This window comes from Myotis nattereri (assembly GCF_964212035.1).
Source record: "Myotis nattereri genome assembly, chromosome: 10".
Lineage (NCBI taxonomy): Eukaryota > Metazoa > Chordata > Mammalia > Chiroptera > Vespertilionidae > Myotis > Myotis nattereri.
The window spans coordinates 36,093,155-36,111,971 of NC_138085.1; positions in this window are offsets into that span (position 1 = coordinate 36,093,155).

The following is an 18,817-nucleotide window of genomic DNA, read 5'->3' on the forward strand; positions in this document are numbered from 1 at the left end:
TGTGCACTGACCACCAGTGGGAAGATGCTTCAACCAGTAGGTTAGCTTGCTGCTGGGATCCCGCTGATCAGGACTGAGCGAGATGGGGCTAGACATGCTCCGGAGCCCTCCTACAGTCCCCTGCTGGCCCCCAATCATGCACTGGTGGGGTCCCTCAGTCTGGCTTGCACCCTCTCACAATCTGGGACCCCTTGGGGGATGTCAGGGAGCCAGTTTGGGGCCGATCCCGCAGGCCACTCCCATTGGGAAGGGCACCAGACTCAGGGCTCACAACTGGCAAGCACTGCTATGGTGGCACAAGCCTCTCCCAATCTGGACTGATTGCACATGAGCCTGCAGCAGGCACAGTGGGGCCAGGATGAGGGGGAGCAGCAGGTAGAAGCTGCAGGATGCTTTGGACTGTGGGTTTTGGCCTGATCCTTGCAGGCCACTCCAAGGTACCCCAACCATGCACAAAATCATGCACTGGGCCTCTAGTTATAATATATTGTCCTTTCAATAAAAGGCAAAAAATAAGATAGTATCCTTGATTTGAAAGCTATTTAAATTGAGATGACCATATAAACATGATTTCTAAGAGGAATTTTCCTGTGCTATATAGATGAATATTAAAGTTGTTTGGGTGTCCGTTGATGGGATTCTAACATAATCATCTTTGTCATAATTTTGCTAGAAATAATTTAAATTGTCAAGTTATGTCTAAAACAGCGACATCTGGTGGCTTTGAGTGAGTATTGCAATTACTTACTAAATTAAAACTTTAACACAAGACATAGTAGTTAAGTCAATGGTTCATAATAAAACATGACAAATATGCTATACTATTTCTTTTAGAAATGTTATATTATTTTAGTATAATATGTGGTATTATTAGTTAGAAATATTATTATCCCTTCAGAAAAAACTAACCTTTGTACATATATGTGGTTTTACTTTTCATAATTACAGTATAAATCCAACTATTAAAAATAACAAAAAACAAAAACCTTGATCCAGTATTTATTTTTATTATGAAATAGGAGTGGGGTAATTCCATATTACCATAATTTTTATAAGATTACCTTTTTTATATTTTACTAGGGACCCAGTGCATGAATTCATGCACCTTGAAAGGAACTGTGGGCTGCGAGGCTGTAGTGGGCACAGGGGCAGGTCTCAGACCATACTCCATGCCCTTGCCCTGCCCCTCCCACCATGGCCCCCAGTCACCTGTCTGCTGGCAGCCCCGCTCCTGCCGCAGCTGCTCCCATGAGCTGATGGCACCAGCCCCGCTTGCACCCGCTGACAGCGTGGAGTGATTGGGCCCAGGGCCGGCAGTGGGTGTGAGCGGCAGCTCCAGCACAGGCTGCAGGTGCAAGGGGGCCAGCGCCATCAGTGGTGAGAGCAGCAGCTCTGGCGCCAGTAGCGGGTGCTAGTGGGCCAGCGTCAGCAGCAGGTGTGAGTGCTGGGTGGGACCGCAGCACATGGGAGCAAATAATTTTCAGTAACCACCAGAGGCTCGCCCCAATGGCAGCAACTGGTGCCCTGCCTTGGTCTGGAGCCCCCGCTCACTTGCTCCACCACCCTGCCATGGCTGACGCCTGCCAAGTTTCTCTCTTTGCTGCCTGGTGGTCAGCGCACATCATAGTGACAGATTGTTCAGTTGTTCTGCTGTTCGGTCTATTTTCATATTAGGGTTTTATATAGGTAGATGCTCCTAAAGAGACAATTTTAATTTGAAACGAGAAAAAAAAAAAGTCTTGTCATATTCCCTGATTTTATGAGAAATAAGGTATAAGTAATAAGAAAAGCAAATTTATTTCTCCTTGCTTGACTTTTTTTAAGGCTATGTTTTTATTAAGACATTTAATTTTGAAACTATTTTTTTTTCTTACATCTACAAAATCAAATAACCAAAATAGAATTTTGAACTTATCTGAATGACTATAACTTCTCTCAACTCTGCTCTGCCATTTCAGCACTCTGCTTAAAAACAAAAATTCAATTGAGAAAATTTGGCCAATTCATGAATTGGGCAGCATCCCATCTAGCACATAGGGAATAACCCCAAGAATCTATACAAGATGAAAAGTTTTTATAGGCAGAAACTGGGCAGGACAAGAATGCTATGAAAAAAACAAAAAACAAACAAAAAAACAAAAAACAAACAAACAAAAAAAAACAACTCAGAGTGTTTCAGGCAAAGTTACCTGTACTTGGGGAAAGGTGGTTGGGAAGGGGTCTTATCAGACAATTGCCTCAGCTTCCTTTGGGGGATAGGAGAGACTCTGTGACAGATTACCTCATTAGTACTGCCCAGAAAATTCCAGACTGACCGATTAAGATTACATTCCTGTGGAAGGCTGAAATTGCAATTTGTGCAGTATTAAGTCTAAGTTCGGTGGTATCAGCTTTAGAATGTGACCCCCTTTGGGGCCTGTGGTTTTCCTTTCACAATCAAAAGGAGGGGATCAGACTCTCAGCTTGATTGACTAAGAGATGTGATCAAAATTTAAGGCATTAGTACCTCTTTCTGCTACTGCTCTGTAGTTCTGGAAGCTTTTGTTGATCCTCTGTGTGATATTCATAATGTTGTGGCTTAAGTCCTGGCTTCAGGATCACAGTCTTTAAGTCAGCTGCTCTCTTTGTTCTTTTTCTGATGCATCAATCCTAGGAAGATCATTTGCTTAGTGGTTAGAAAACACACATTTAAAGATTTTGAGAGAATCGAACAGGACAGCAAAATTATTATCATTATAAACAAGATAATTTCCACTGTTAGGACCGGACTTTGGTGGCAGGGTCCCCAAGATCCAAACCAATCAAGATCAAATAAAGACCCCATTGAGGTCACCTTTTTAATCCAAGTGTCTTGCTCAGTGATTTTATGGAACTGAGTTTCAACTTCCCCAGAAGTGTTAATCTCGGCACAGCAGGTGGTGGTGTCCACAGCAGAGACACCTTCTTGCTTAGCTAAGGGTTATTCTACTGTCAAGAACAACTTTGGCCAAAAAGTCCAAGGATTTTTGTTGGGCAGATGATGCTTTAACAGCTGATTCTACACTATTTTCAAGAGCAAGGGAGAAGTTCCTCATTATAGCCTCATTTTTATTTACTCCTCACCAGGGAGCAGGGACCGGCCAAATGAAGCAAATTTTGAATCATGAAAAACCTTCTGGTAGAGCCTCATTCAACGATGTAAATTCATGGAAGTTGACTGATGAGGTGTCTCAGTTTGTTTGTGAACAGTCAGGGGCACATTTATATAATCTAAGAGGCAATGCCTGGTTGTATGTCAGTCATTTAGTCATTCATAGTTCCTAGGAGACTAATATCCACCATCAACGAAGATACATTATATTGGGCATAAACCACTTCACTAATGTGGCACCGTTAATGGACAAATCAGAGATTTTTTATGACAAATCAGAGATTTTTTATGATAAATTCTGAATCTGAAAGATTAACCCCCTCCCTTACACACACACACACACACACCTCCCTAGCAATGGCCTCAGAAATAGAGATGATGGCATCATCTTCTTAGGCCAATGCCAGAGTAAGGAAAGAAAGAAAATAAAAAAGAATTTCATGTTTAGTTAAAGTACAAAGTCTTGATCTGGCACCCTGAGTAAAAGCTGTCTCCATCAAGTTCAGCCCCTTCTCTTCCTTGCCAACTTGATTTGTAGGTCTCCAACATCTGTGTAGGACCAGATGTCAGGGGGTCCTTCTTTGGTTATGTGTATCCAATGCCTACTTTGTAGCAGTGAGAGTGGTCAGGGGTACCTGGTGAGCTCCCTTCCAATGGAGTTCAATGGCTGTTGTCCTCTGATGATGCTTCTAGAACAGCGGTTCTCAACCTGTGGGTCGCGACCCCTTTGGGGGTCAAATGACCCTTTCACAGGGGTCGCCTAAGACCATCGGAAAACACATATATAATTACATATTGTTTTTGTGATTAACCGCTATGCTTTAATTATGTTCAATTTGTAACAAGGAAAATACATCCTGCATATCAGATATTTACATTACGATTCATAACGGTAGCAAAATTATAGTTATGAAGTAGCAACGAAAATAATTTTATGGTTGGGAGTCACCACAACATGAGGAACTGTATTAAAGGATCGCAGCATTAGGAAGGTTAAGAACCACTGTTCTAGAACCTCAGGCACCAGGATCTAGATTATGATTAACAGGATCGCTGTGGATTTGGGATCTGGGAAAGCTTCTTTAACCTGCTGATGATAGGCTTAAGCATAAGACATTAAAGACTTACAGTAGCTGATATTGACATGAGATAATAAGGGATCAGCAGTAATTACATACCAACAGCCATTGGTTTACTGGGACAATCTCATGTGGAGTGAGTTTATGTTTCCCAAAGGAAGTACTGCAAAACAGTCAGCAAGACCAAAGGGAATACGTTAGGCCAGGGAAGTGTAATAGTTTCAGCAAGTTTAAAAATCTTAAGTGAGAGGGTCATGTTAATTTTTTCTACCTGCCTGATGATTAAAGGTGATAGGACAGTGATAACTCCAAGAATACCGCAAGGCTTTCATTAAGGCTTGTATAATTTGCCAGTGAAGTGAGCGCCTCAACCACTGGAAGTTGGAAAGGTATGCCCCAAATTGGGAAAGACATTTTCCAACCGTTTATTTGTCAGGTGAGAGCATCAACCTCATGGCAGGAGACGGCTTTAACCCATCTGGAAAACTTACATATAATAACAAGAACATATGCCTAACTCAAACAAAGTGACAGGTGAATGAAGTTTAGCTGCAGGTATTCAAAAGGTCCAGAGGGAGGAGGTCTGAGGTCTCTGAAGACAAACACAGTTTTCTCACAGCTATGGGCCTGATAGATCAGACACTCCTGGTAGACTGTTTTCACAGTTTTTTATGTCTTCACCCCAATGTCCGTTCATAATTTGGGTCACCTTAAATGCGCTCTGATGGGGAAAGGAATGCAAAACTGGGGAAATTGGTTTGACGGGGAGCTGGGAAGAACCCAGTGGCCTTCTTGGCTTCCCCATAGTCCTGACTGTTTGTCTAATTACAGCCATTATTTACCTCGTAGTTTATCTGATTCAGGAGCAGACTGTTGCCATGTTACTAGAACATCCGGCTGGCAAATGTCAGCTGATAAGGGATCATCTGTTTGCAGAAGCAGAATGTGCTTTATTCATATGCCATAATTTTGTAGGTTCTGTTGCTGCTGTCTTTGCGTGAAAGTAACCAGGGCATTTGCCTGACACTCGGGTTAGTCCTATTAGTGTGAGCTTCAATTTTGACGAAAGCAATTTCAGAAGGTAAGAGAATCACAGTGAGATCATTTACTTGTTGCCCATTTTTTATTGGGATCCCAGAGAACGCAAGAAAAACTTTTTTTTCCCCCATAACATTCCCAATTGTGCAGACCTCAAACGCATATCAGCTATCAATCAAAATAGTTGCAGTTTGCCCATTTGATAACTGGCATGAAGCCCTGGTTTGAGGGAGGATTTAGCTTGTGGAGGTTTATCCTTTGAAATAGCTCATTTTGGGTAGTATAGCATAACTGGCTTGAAAATTGCCATTTCCGCTGGTAGAGCATGACACACCAACAAACAAAACTAAACCAGGATTAGTTAAAGGGTGTCTTCTCAGAAGTCAGGATGCGGTGTCTGCTTCATATCTCCCAGTTATGGTCCTTACCTTCATCAGTTAGAGGCAGTAACATGGGCTTAAAAATGTAGATTAGGCTGGAAAAGCAAAAGGATCTCATAGGAAGTTTGTCTGCTTGCAGAGAAATGTTGAGTCAATCAGAGTTCAGAAGATTTTGGATAGTGTGAAGTTTGCAATTAAACGTTATTTCCCAGGATTAACACTGAAGAGGCTTCCACTAACTTAGCAGCTGCAGCGATAGCCTTAGGACAGCTGGGACAGGCACCGATAACTGAGTCAAATTGTATGCTATCATAGGCAACAGGCTATGTTTACTAAAATTCTAGTGAGTTCATAGAATGGGGAAGTTAATAGAGAAAAATTAGGAACCCATCCATAGTCTGCAACAACCAGCCAAGCCTAGAAATACACAAAGCTCTCACTTACTTGTGGGTTTAAGAAATGTGTGTATTAGCTTGATTCTTTTTAGAGACAGCTGAATTCTTTTAGTGCTTAGATCATGACCTAGGTAATGAACAGTATCTAAAGATAATTGTAATTTTCCCATAGAGGCTGTGTCCTGTTTCAGCTAACTACTGCAGCAAATAAACAAAGTCTTATACGGGCTCCTCTATGGTAACTGAGCTCAGAAAGGTGTCATCTACCTACACCTTTGAGTGGGTCAATTTCCTGGGGATCTAGAGAGTGCTTAATTCTTGAATTACTTGGGAGAAATAAGAAGAGGCCACAGTGAACTCTTGAGGCATAACTGGCCAGGTATATTGTCTATTGTTGAAAGTAAAGGTTAATATATATTGGTTGTTGGGTTTACAGAAATGCTGAAAAGGCTGAACAAAGTTGTACAATAGTGAACCATTTTGTGTCTGGCAGAATTAGTGACTAAAGGCTTTTGGATCTGGGACAACTGAGAAATGAGAATAACTATTTCATTAATAGCTCTCTAATTATTTTATTAATAGCTCTCAAATCCTGGGCAAATGTCTATCCCATCTCATTTTGGACTGACAAGATTGGCTTGTCCCAAGGACTAGTACAGGGAATGATTAGCACCTGGGCAATGAAGCCTTCTACTACAGGGTGAGGCCCTCCATATGTGTAATTTAGGGAGAGGTTTAATTATATCTATATGAATCTTTATAAGTTCCACACTTTTATTCTTCCGATGTGAGTATAAAAGGTAGCCCACAGATTTTCAGGCAACTCAGTTAAATTAAGGGACTTTTGTTGGAAGTCTTCCTCTTCTATGTCAAGGACAAACTGCAAAGAACATAAAAGATCAGCTTCAGGTTGGTCAGGAAATTCTAAAGTGAAGTGGCCATTGAAAGAAAATGCATCAGACTTTTTTTTTAAATTTATCTTTATTGTTGAAAGTATTACAGATGTCCCCCTTTTCCCCCTATTGACCCCCTCCACCTGGCCCCAGTATCCTTCCCTAAGCCTACCATACTATTGACTGTGTCCATGTGTTATGCATATATTCATAGACCTTTTAAAAAAATGGGGTTGTTTTAGGCAAAGTTACCTGCCCTCAGAGGAAGGTGGGGTCTTATCCAACAGATTGCCTCAGCTTTCTTTCAGGGATTCCTTAGGGCAGTGGCTGGCAAACTCATTAGTCAACAGAGCCAAATATCAACAGTACAATGATTGAAATTTTTTTTGAGAGCCAAATTTTTTAAACTTAAACTATATAGGTAGGTACATTGTTATTAACTAATTAGGGTACTCCTAAGGCTTAGGAAGAGCCACACTCAAGGGACCAAAGAGCTGCATGTGGCTTGTGAGCTGCAGTTTGCCAACCACCGCTAGGGCATAGGTGGTAGATTACCTCACTGATAATGACTAGATTGAATGATTCAGATTATATTTTTGGACAAAGTTGAAACTGCAATTAGGTCAGGCATTAAGTCCAAACTCCATGACATGAGTCTTAGAACAAGGAACTCAATTTTGAGCCTATGGTTTTTTCTTTAACTTATCCAATAGATTAAAAATTATAACTGGAGAACATTTTAAGGACATTAAAGCATCTTCAAGTTCTCCAAAGTCCCTCTGCAACCTATATAGTGCCAGCAGTGCTCAGAACAGATTTCTGTGTTTAATAAATTTTTACTGAAACAAGATTCATGCTGAATCTTTCTTATTTACCATTGCAGTCATTTCCCTCTCTACTTCAAAGTATCCCCTAGTTAATAGAACATTTCTCTCTCTAAGGCTAAACTTTCTGCCTGTTCTCTTGAGCCCACCTTTTATTACCTCCTCAGGGAACGTGCTCCATCAATTACACATTCTTTTCCCCAGACTTTTCAATCATGCGGCTTTCATTTGGCTTCTTCCTTTCTGCTTTCAAAATGTGTTTCCTCCAAAGTTAAAAACCTTTCAAACCAGCCAACCAAACAAGCAATTAACAAGCCACCAGAAGAAATAACTCTTTGCCTTATGGTTGTCTTTATTTTCTTTCAAGGCCCAAATTCTAAAATGTGCCCTCTTTAAGTTAACCTCATCCACAGTTAACACTTTATTAAAACTTCTTATTTGAACTTTCTTCTCTCTGAGCACTGTTTTGGTTTTTAAGAAGTTATGCTGAGAAATCATTCATCCTCCCAAAGCATCTTTATCTGATATCTAAAATGGAACTATATACAGGGGTGCCAAAAATGTATACATACACTTTGAGTAATTATAAAGACAGTGTTTATTAAAATACATTTTATTTTCAAAATTGAGCTATCAGCTGCTAAAGCATGTAATACACTTTTGGGGGACATGCTGTATATTAAGCAGCCCTGTGTCCTTATGTCTTGAGGGTTATGGGGGTAATGATTTATTTTACAAAAATCTCCAGCTCACCAGTTTGTCAATATATGATGAACATAAGAGAACTTCGCCTGCCTAGTTTCCTAATTGATAAAATGGAAATAAATAATAAAGCATTATGCCATAGAAGTGCTGGGAAGGTTAGGTGAGCTAATACAATTAAAAGACTTAGAACAGGGCCTTACACTTAGTTAATATTCAATAAGTATTCACTATTATGATTACAACTAGAGGCCCGGTGCACAAAAATTTGTGCACTCAGGGTGGGGGGGGGGTGGTCCCTCAGCCCGGCCTGTGCCCTCTTGCAGTCTGGGACCCCTTGGGAGATAACAACCTGCTGGCTTAGGACCGCTCCCGGGTGGCAGAGGGCAGGCCCAATCCCTAGGTGCAGCCCCTGGTCGGGCTCAGAGCAGGGCCGATTTGGGAGTTCGGGCACTGCCACTGTCACAATCAGGGCAGGGCTGATGGGGAGGTTATGGCTCTACCCCATCACACAAAGAGCAGGGCCCATGGGGGGGGGTGTTGGGGCGCCGGCACAGAGCATGGCCAATCAGGGGGTTGGGGCGCTGCCACTGTCACACTCAGGGCAGGGCTGATGGGGAGGTTATGGCTCTACCCCATCACACACAGACCAGGGCCCGTGGGGGGGGGGGGGGGGCTCTGCACCCTGTCACACACAGAGCCGCAGGGCAATCAGGGGGTTGGGGAACTCCCCCCTATCAGGCACAGAGTAGGGCTGATCAGGGGATTGGGGCGCCTTCCCCTGTCACAAACAGAGCTGAGTGGATAGGGAGGTTGTGGCCCCGCCTCAGTCACACACAGAGCCGCAGGGCGATCAGGGGGTTTGGGCGCTGCCCCCTGTCACACTGATCCCGGTGCCAGGAGGCCTCATGGCTCCGCTGATCCCAGTGCTGGGAGGCATATTACCCTTTCACTATATAGGATAGAGGCCTGGTGCACGGGTGGGTGCTGGCTGGTTGGCCCTGAAGGATGTCCTGGATAAGAGTGGGGGTCCCCACTTGGGTGCCTGGCAAGCCTGGATGAGGGGATGATGGCTGTTTGCAGCTGGTCACACACCCTTCAGGGTGGGGGTCCCCACTGGGGTGCCTGGCCAGCCTGGGTGAGGGGATGAGGACTGTTTGCAGCTGGTCACACACCCTTCAGGGTGAGGGTCCCCACTGGGGTGCCTGGCCAGTCTGGTTGAGGGGCTGAGGGCTGTTTTCAGGCTGGCGGGTGACTGACCCTCCCAACCGCTCCTTTTTTTCTTTTTCTTTTTTTATTCTGGGCCAGCTTCAGCTCTGAGGCTTGGCTCCACCTCTTAGGCCTCCACTGCTGAAAGCAGGTATCTGGTTTGTTTGGGTTCTATAATCGAAACACTGTTTCAACTCCAGCTCTGAGATCCCAGCTGGCTGAAAGCAGTTTTCTTGGGTTTTGTTTAGCTTCTATATTTGTAACAATGTTTCAAACTGCAAGCTCAGAGGCCAGCAAGGCAGGCGGGGAACGTTGGAGTCCTCCGTCACTGAAGCAAGCAAGCCTCATGTTCGCTTCAAGCTGCCTGGCTGCTGGCCGCCATCTTGGCTGGCAGTTAATTTGCATATCGCCCTGATTAGCCAATGAGAAGGATAGCGGACGTATGGCTAATTACTATGTTTCTCTTTTATTAGATAGGATGTAAATCTGCTTTTTGTTGCCTCAATGACTCCCTGAGTGCCAGTCCCCTCCCTGCTTGTTTTGAACTTTTTCCTGGTTTTGTCCATTTCTGTGCACCCAGACCCAACATGTGCAATTAAATAAGCCTCGTGATGACATCATCATGTTGTTGTTATTTCCTTTCCATGTTGAAACAGTTACATTAAATTACCCAAAAAGAATGCTTCCCACATGGCACAAGGTACAGCACCCACATCCATGACCCTCAATAAAGGCACCTCTCCATGGATCCTTGCTCTGCACCCCCCACTCTGGTGTTCTGTGATCAAACTTCCAATCTTTAGATGACTTTGCCTGGTCCCCTTGGCATGCCGTGTCCCACCCCTCTAGTACCTGTGAGTATAATAAATTATTTCATATGTCTCTCCTGGGGTAATTTCTGCAGCTATGTTGGAGTGATCTTTAAAGAACCCACAGGGGGACCTTACTCCCCCATTTATAATACATTAATTCGTAGCATACTTATCCTCTGTATTAAAAGATGTTCAACCTGTCTCCACAACTTTTGCAAAGATTTTATGAGGAAGTCTTACAGTGAATTCCTGCTCCAAGGCAATTTAAGATCCTGAAAAGTGCTTTCTAGTCTTTAGTCCTAAAGCTGATATCTTCAGACTGTTAATTGTGCTTCAGTACAGTTCTTCGTTAATTCACCACCAAGCACCATTATGCAAAGTTCTTCTAGAAAATGAACTTTAATTGGATTTTCAGACATACTGAAGGAAAATACAGCACAGCACAGAAGATGATAGAATGTGGAACTGGTCCCATGACACCAACATTTTTTAAGTTCCTTGGATCACAATAAATTTTTCCTTTGCCCTTATTCATTTTGGGACAATAACTGCCAACATTTTGCTCAAGCCCTCTTCAATCTTGTTTCACATCATTCTTCTTTTCCTCAAATTTAGAGATATCCTTTCACCAACAACTAGTCTTAGTTATCAGGAGCTAATACAAAAAGTTCTGTTACCTTATTAAAGTTAGTTTAAAATTTAATTGACATTGATTTCATACAGATAAACTTTCAGATTCCTTTAAAAAAAAAACAACAAGTGTTTTAAATCCTCTAAGTAAAGAACCAACAACTACTGAAATGAACTCATCTGCCTTTTCCCATCTTTATATTGAAGAAGTAAATGCGTCAATATTTGTTTAAATAACACTGATTTTCTTTCTGCTCTATATAGAGTATGTCAGACATTTCCTCTGGCTTAACATCATCCCTGTTATTTTCATCAGCAACATTCTCTTTCCAGTTCATTTTCAACAAGATGTCTCTATATTACTTCAGGATAAACATGTGTAAAGACAGACTTCTGTTTCATTTCAAATTGTCTGTTGTGTCTGACTTTTACAGACCTGTAGACAAAAACTACTTTTTATTTCTTGCTAGTATGAATTTCCTTCATGAAGACAGTTCTTCAGACATACTGCTTTTGTATACATAATTTTCCTATTGTATTAATGATTTTGAAAAACATTGCAAATTCAAACTGATCAATAGGAGACCCTAATATTGTGTTGTGAATGTTCAGAGGGTAATAAAGTGATTACAGTTTGGGAGGTGAGTTCACAGAAGTAATATTTAATGTAGATTTTGAAGACCATTTTAGGTCTATCCTTAATTGGAAGGTAGTCTTATTTTTTTGTTGTTCCTTCCTAAATAATATCATGTTTAGGAAGAACTCCCAATTCTTTTTTGTGTTAGTTTAATCTACTTTTCCTGTAATTTCCCATGGAAAGATATACTTCCAGCTTTTAAATACATATTTATATAAATATAAAATATGTCTCATTCTAGGTTGAAAATAAGTTAAGGTTAGAGATTGTAAATTTCTTGAGAAGCATCAGTTAATATTAGAAAAGACTTGAGTCAGATGGCCTTGTGTTTCAATATCATCCATGTACTCTTCCTGTCAAAATGGTACTAGAATGACTATTTCCAGGTCAAGTTAAATAATACATTTGAAGACTACATTACACTAGTATAGTGCATACAATATTACAGATAATAAATGACTATTTCAACACTTTTCTTAGTTTTATTGAAATGACAATACTTCTGCTCAAGAATGATTTATTGAACACATACTATCCTCTTAGAAACCTTGGTAAAATAATAGTTGAGTGAACAATAAGCTACAACAAAATTGGATAAAACCGTAAGAGCAAAAACACATAAAAATAAATTGTAAAATACAATTTTTGGAAGGTAGAACGTAAACAGACTATTGTTTTCTTATTTAGAAGGCTGAAGAAATATGGACCTTTAACCTGAATGAATAGGTCAACAAACCTAGAAAATTCTAGGACTGAAAACTTAAATATTTCTAAAAGTAAGGATATGAGTAGGGTTGAAAAAAATATGAATGTCTATATAAGGCCCTTAGATGTACACATCCCTTTCCCCATCCACATAACTATACAACTAAACTTCAGTGTGACTACAGGTTTATCCTCTTGTCTAGAGTAATTAAATCAGAGGGTCTTATGCAAATATATAGTGAAGATGGGGAATTGGTGGAAATGTGTACATTAAATATTGACATCCATCATAAAACACTCTATCTCATAAATACCCTGTACAAAGCTTTTATCTTCCAGACACAGGTGAAATCATTCGTTTCTCAAAACTGCCAAGTCTAAAATGAAAAGACCAACAGGTATTGACAGTTGTGGACACCTGGTATAATGGCTCAGCCTGTTTTTGGAAAAAGCCAACTATCCAGCAAGACTCTCGATACAATGAAACTCAACTCAACTGATGAGTGCCCCATTCTTAGGTATGAAGGGCCAGTGAATGCCAGGCTTTTGATTAACACCAGCATTTGACAAAGACCAGAGAGAGAGAGAGAGAGAGAGAGAGAGAGAGAGAGAGAGAGAGAGAGGAGAGAGAGAGAGAGAGAGAGAGAGAGAGAGAGAGAGAGAGAGAGAAGAAATGAAATCAGAACTCAGATAAACAATACACCTTTCTGTGTAGCAATTTTAACTCAGTTTTTCCATTGTCTAAACTGTATCTTCAGGAAGTTTCCCTTAACCTTTCTGTGTCTTGGTTTCATTTTCTTCAATAAAATCTTGCAAATTTTGACTTACAGTTCTTACATATTTTATTTAAATGTTATTCATAATTGACAATTATTTTATTCTTACATGTTATCATTAAAAGATTATTTTAAAATTTTTGTATTTTCTGGGACAAACAATATGACCTGCTGATATCAAATAGTTATTAGTTTTATATATAGCTTATTATTTTTCAAATATTTTATTTTGGAGTTTTACTAAATTCATAAAAAATGTGTGTTGCTGTTTGTTTCTTAATGTGCATGTGTGCATATGCTTGTCTTTCCATTGTTTTACTTAAAGCTATGCTAGCTTAATTAAATTGAAATATTTTAAATTTGTTATGTCATGGAGAAGTATGAAGGGCAAAATAAATATATGCTATTGCTAGGCTGATATAGTTTACTTTTAAAATGATCTTTTGCTTTTAAAAGGGCTACTATTGTTTAGTTTTTCTTTTTTTTAGTTTTTAACTTAAATGACCTGATATTAGCTTCTTTGAATTTCTAAACATATAATGCATCTCTTGGAAGCAAAATATTTCCTATTTATTCTTTAAGACGGATATTATAATTTTAAAGTGTTTCATAAAGATTCCCCCTTTCTGTTAATGTGGGGATTTTTTGAAAAGTTGATGGCTTAAAACAGTAGTTGCTATTGATGTTCTATAGCCAGAGTTCTTCATTATTAGCTGATGGAATTAATGCTAAGTAACAGGGCTTAAAATTTAAAATTATGGATTGAAGCAATATTCAGAAAGACCAGCTTTTGCCTTCTTACTCTTATTCCTTCACTGTATGTGCTTGGCTTTGGGAGGAACTGTAGGCTTTCTGTCCTGCTAACTAATCAGGAACAAAGGTAAAGAAAAAATGAAAAGAAAAGAGGGAGCCGATGCAAACTCTGAAATTCTTTTTTCTTGCCAAGTGTGACTGTACCACATGTTGTGGTGATCATGCCCCAGCTGCAAATACATCTGCTATTAATTTTTTTGGCATTATAGTAGGTATCCCGATAAGATTGTTTCAAAATAGCAATCTGTCAGTGTAAATGTTTACAAGCATTATTTTTTGGAAAGCACCTTACATTTTTATCCCATTGAAGAGGCCAAAGCATTTATACAAATAAATATTTTATCAAAAAACATTTTAAAGTATTTCAAAAAATACATAGAAAAGATTTAAAAATAACATAAACACTCCTTCACACTTCTGATTCTACCAAGTACAAATTACTATGCCATATTTATTTCAGGTCTTCTAAGAATTAAATTATGTCACAGATAATTAAAGTCCCTATGTTTTTCTACCTAATTTCATTTCCTTCTTTCTCACCCAGGCCCAGATGTTTTCACTGGTAAATTCTATGGAACATCTGAGGGACAAATGGTACCTAATCTCTACTTTGTATTCCAGATAATAGAAACAGAGAGAACACATATTATTTCATTTCATAAAGCCAAATTATTTTAATACCAAAAACATATAGAGATATAACAAGACAATATTTAACAAATTGAATCCAAGAAATTTTTAAAAAAAGAATTCTACAACATGACTAAGGGAGATATGTTTTAAGGATGCAAAGCTGGTATTACCTTTGAAAGTCAATTAAATTAATCTTTCACACCTACAGGCTAAAGAAAAAAATTACATAATCATATTAATTGATACAAAATAAGCTTTTGAAAAATCCAACACATTCATTTTAATAACTTTCAGCAAAATAGAAATAGAGGGAACTTTCTCATCTCCATAAGAACATGTACCAAAAGCCTACATTCTAACAAGGATGAGACAAAAGTACATGCAAATTAGAATAGCCACAATCCAGAACACTGACACATACCACTAAATGCTGATGAGGATGTGGAACAGGAACTTCCACTGTAAAAGCAAAATGGTACAGCTGCTTTGGAAGACAGGCAGTTTCTTACAAAACTAGATATACCTTTCATGGTCTAATCAAGGCTTCTCTGTCTCTGGATCTGGTTTTGTTTATTGCCGGGAGCCGGTCCATCCTTGCTGTTTCAAAGGACTTGGCATATATGGCATACTGTTCTTAATATGTTTGCTCCCCTTCTTGGCACTATGTGTTTTAACCAAGGTCTCCTCTCTGAGAAAGGTTGTTTCCCCAGGTAGGGATTTTCCCCTGAAGTTAGGGAGGGAATAAAACCTCTTAACTAAGTCCCAGGCGGGTAATTAATCACTTTAACTACGAACAATCATGATTAAGCTACATAATCTTTACTCCCTGGAATGGAGATAAGAAACGCCCTAACCTTTGAAATAGAGATTGATAGGATTGGAATCAACTGGTATAAATACAGATGTAACAACACAGAACTTAGAAGACAGAACCAGGAGAGACAGAAATTGGCACAGAACCTACACAGAACGTTCTCTAGAGACAGAAGAACTTCACTGGAGAGAACATGGCAAAAGATCCTGGACAGAAACTGGCCTCAGAACCTAGAGACAGAACCTAGCGAGAGAACATGGCAAAAGATCCTGGACTGAACCTGACTACAGAAATTGGCAAGAGAACCTGACTAGAACCTGGTGACTGAACCTGGCTGGAGAACCTGGACAGAACCTGGCTGGAGAACCTAGCGAGGGAACATGGCTACAGAACCTGGCTGGAGAACCTGGAGAACCTGGCTGGAGAACCTAGCAAGAGACCATGGACACAGAACCTGGCTGGAGATCCTAAACAGAACTTCGCTGGAGATCCAGACCAGAACTTGGCTGGAGATCCTGGCTAGGCTGCTGATCAACTGAACGCTGTCTCCGTGTCATTCCTTCTTCGGCGACTCCGTCCACACCTTTGGGGACCCCTGGACCCGCTGGGGTTGGACCCCAGCAGTTTATCAGTTTATGTTGCTCATTATATTCCATAAATGAGTGAGATTATGTGATATTTATCTTTCTCTGACTGGCTTATAAACCTCAGAGGGAAGGTAGGGAAAGGTGGGGGTAAGGGGGAGAGATCAACCAAGGACTTGTATGCAAGCATATAGGTCTAACCAATGGACACAGACAACAGGGGGTGAGGTCATGAGTCGGGGGGATGGGGGGTAATGTGGGGATAAGGACACATATGTAATAACTTAATCAATAAGGAAATCTTTAAAAAATGTATGTTGCTGATAGCCTATAATTTCTGTCGTATGGACATCAACAACAAGGCTCAAAGCACCTTCCCAGCTCACAGTGTTCATCTGATTGTGTTGCCATAGGCCTGGCTGCAAATGATTGGCACTCCTCTGTTAACCTCTCTTGAAGACCAATTTCAGTACCTGGACTATTCACATCATTAACAACTTTCATGTTCAAGCTTATGGGTAATATTGAGATGTAACTATAATCTAGATAGTGCTTGGCACTACAATTGATAGAAAATAAAGGGAGAATAATAAAAACAAATAAACAAAACACTAGATATACTTTTACCTAATGACCCAGGTATCCGTATTTACTACTTAAAGAAACTGAACACGCATGTCCACATAAAAACCTGCATGCAGACAGTTATAACAGTTTTATTCGTATTGCAAACATTTGGAAGCAACCAAGATGTCTTTCTATTGGGGAGTAAACGCACTTTGGTACATTCAGACAATGGAATACTAATCTGTGCTAAAAAGAAATGAGCTATTGAGACCTGGAAAAAACAGAAGGAAACTTAAATGTCTACTAGTAAGTGAAATAAAGCAATCTTCAAGGGCTACTATAGGATTCCAACTATACAACACTCTGGAAAAGACAACAATATGGAGACAATAAAAAGATCAGTGGTTGTCAGCAGTTAGAGGAGATTGAAGAAACAGAAGATGGAGCACAGAGGATATTTAGAGTAGCGAAACTATGACATGAACACCACGATGCTATATAACAGGAGGTGTATTTACCAAACCCACAGAGCAAATACCAAGATCGAACCCTAATGCAAACTGTGAACTTTAGGGTATAAAGATGTGTGCATGTGCCGGGAGCCAGTCCATCCTTGCTGTTTCAAGGGACCTGGCATATATGGCATACTGTTCTTAATATGTTTTCTCACCTTCTAGGCACTATGTGTTTTAACCAAGGTCTCTGAGAAAGGTTGTTTCCCCAGGTAGGGATTTTCCCCTGAAGTTAGGGAGGGAATAAAACCTCAACTAAGTGCCAGGTGGGTAATTAATCACTTTAACTACGAACAATCATGCTTAAGCTACATAATCTTTACTCCCTGGAATGGAGATAAGAAACGCCCTAACCTTTGAAATAGAGATTGATAGGATTGGAATCAACTGGTATAAATACAGATGTAAGAAGACAGAACCAGGAGAGACAGAAATTGGCACAGAACCTACACAGAACGTTCTCTAGAGACAGAAGAACTTCACTGGAGAGAACATGGCAAAAGATCCTGGACAGAAACTGGCCTCAGAACCTAGAGACAGAACCTAGCGAGAGAACATGGCAAAAGATCCTGGACTGAACCTGACTACAGAAATTGGCAAGAGAACCTGACTAGAACCTGGTGACTGAACCTGGCTGGAGAACTTGGCAACAGAACCTGGCTGGAGAACCTAGTGAGGGAACATGGCTACAGAACCTGGCTGGAGAACCTGGAGAACCTGGACAGAACCTGGCTGGAGATCCTAACCAGAACTTCACTGGAGATCCAGAGCAGAACCTCTCTGGAGATCCAGACCAGAACTTCGCTGGAGATCCTGGCTAGAGATCCTGGCTAGGCTGCTGATCAACTGAACGCTGTCTCCGTGTCATTCCTTCTTCGCTGACTCCGTCCACACCTTTGGGAACCCCTGGACCCGCTGGGGTTGGACCCCAGCATGCATGTAGGTTCATCAATTGTAACCAATGTGGGATGTTAATAATGGGGATTCTGTGTTTGTGTGTTGGGAGAGAGGCAGAAGAGTCACAAGGAGTCTTTAATAATTCTGAATTTTCTGCTCAATTTTGTTATAAACCCAGAACTGATTAGAAAATAAAGTCCATGTAAAGGAAAAAAAGAGAAACAAAAAAGGAAACCTACAACTATGATCACATTTAATGTGAGAAGCTGGATGCCAACCCCTAAGATTGGAAAACACCTAGTATGTTCCCTCTTATAATTTCTATCCCACATTGTTCCAGCCAGAAGTCCTAGTTTGTATAAGAAAACAATAAAATTGAATACAAATGGTAAGATTGCAAAGAAGAAATAAAACTATCTGAGCCTATTCTTGTTAGCACACAATATAATTTTCTGTGTAGAACTCCCCAAGAATTGAAAAAACAACAATACAAAAAAACAAACAGAAAACCACTTTGCAACTAATAAGCAATTATAACAAGGTCATAGGACACAAAGGTAATATGTAGAAGTTAATTGCTTTCCTATATACCAACAATTTATAATTGAATTTGAAATAAAAATACAATATATTTGAATATATCATGAGAAAAAAATAATCATTTAGATATAAGGGGTATATCTAACAAAATAAGTAGAAGATCTCTATGCAGATAATTATAACACTTAGATGAAAGAAATAAAATATCTAAATAAATGGAAGGATATTCTGTTTTCATGAATTGTAA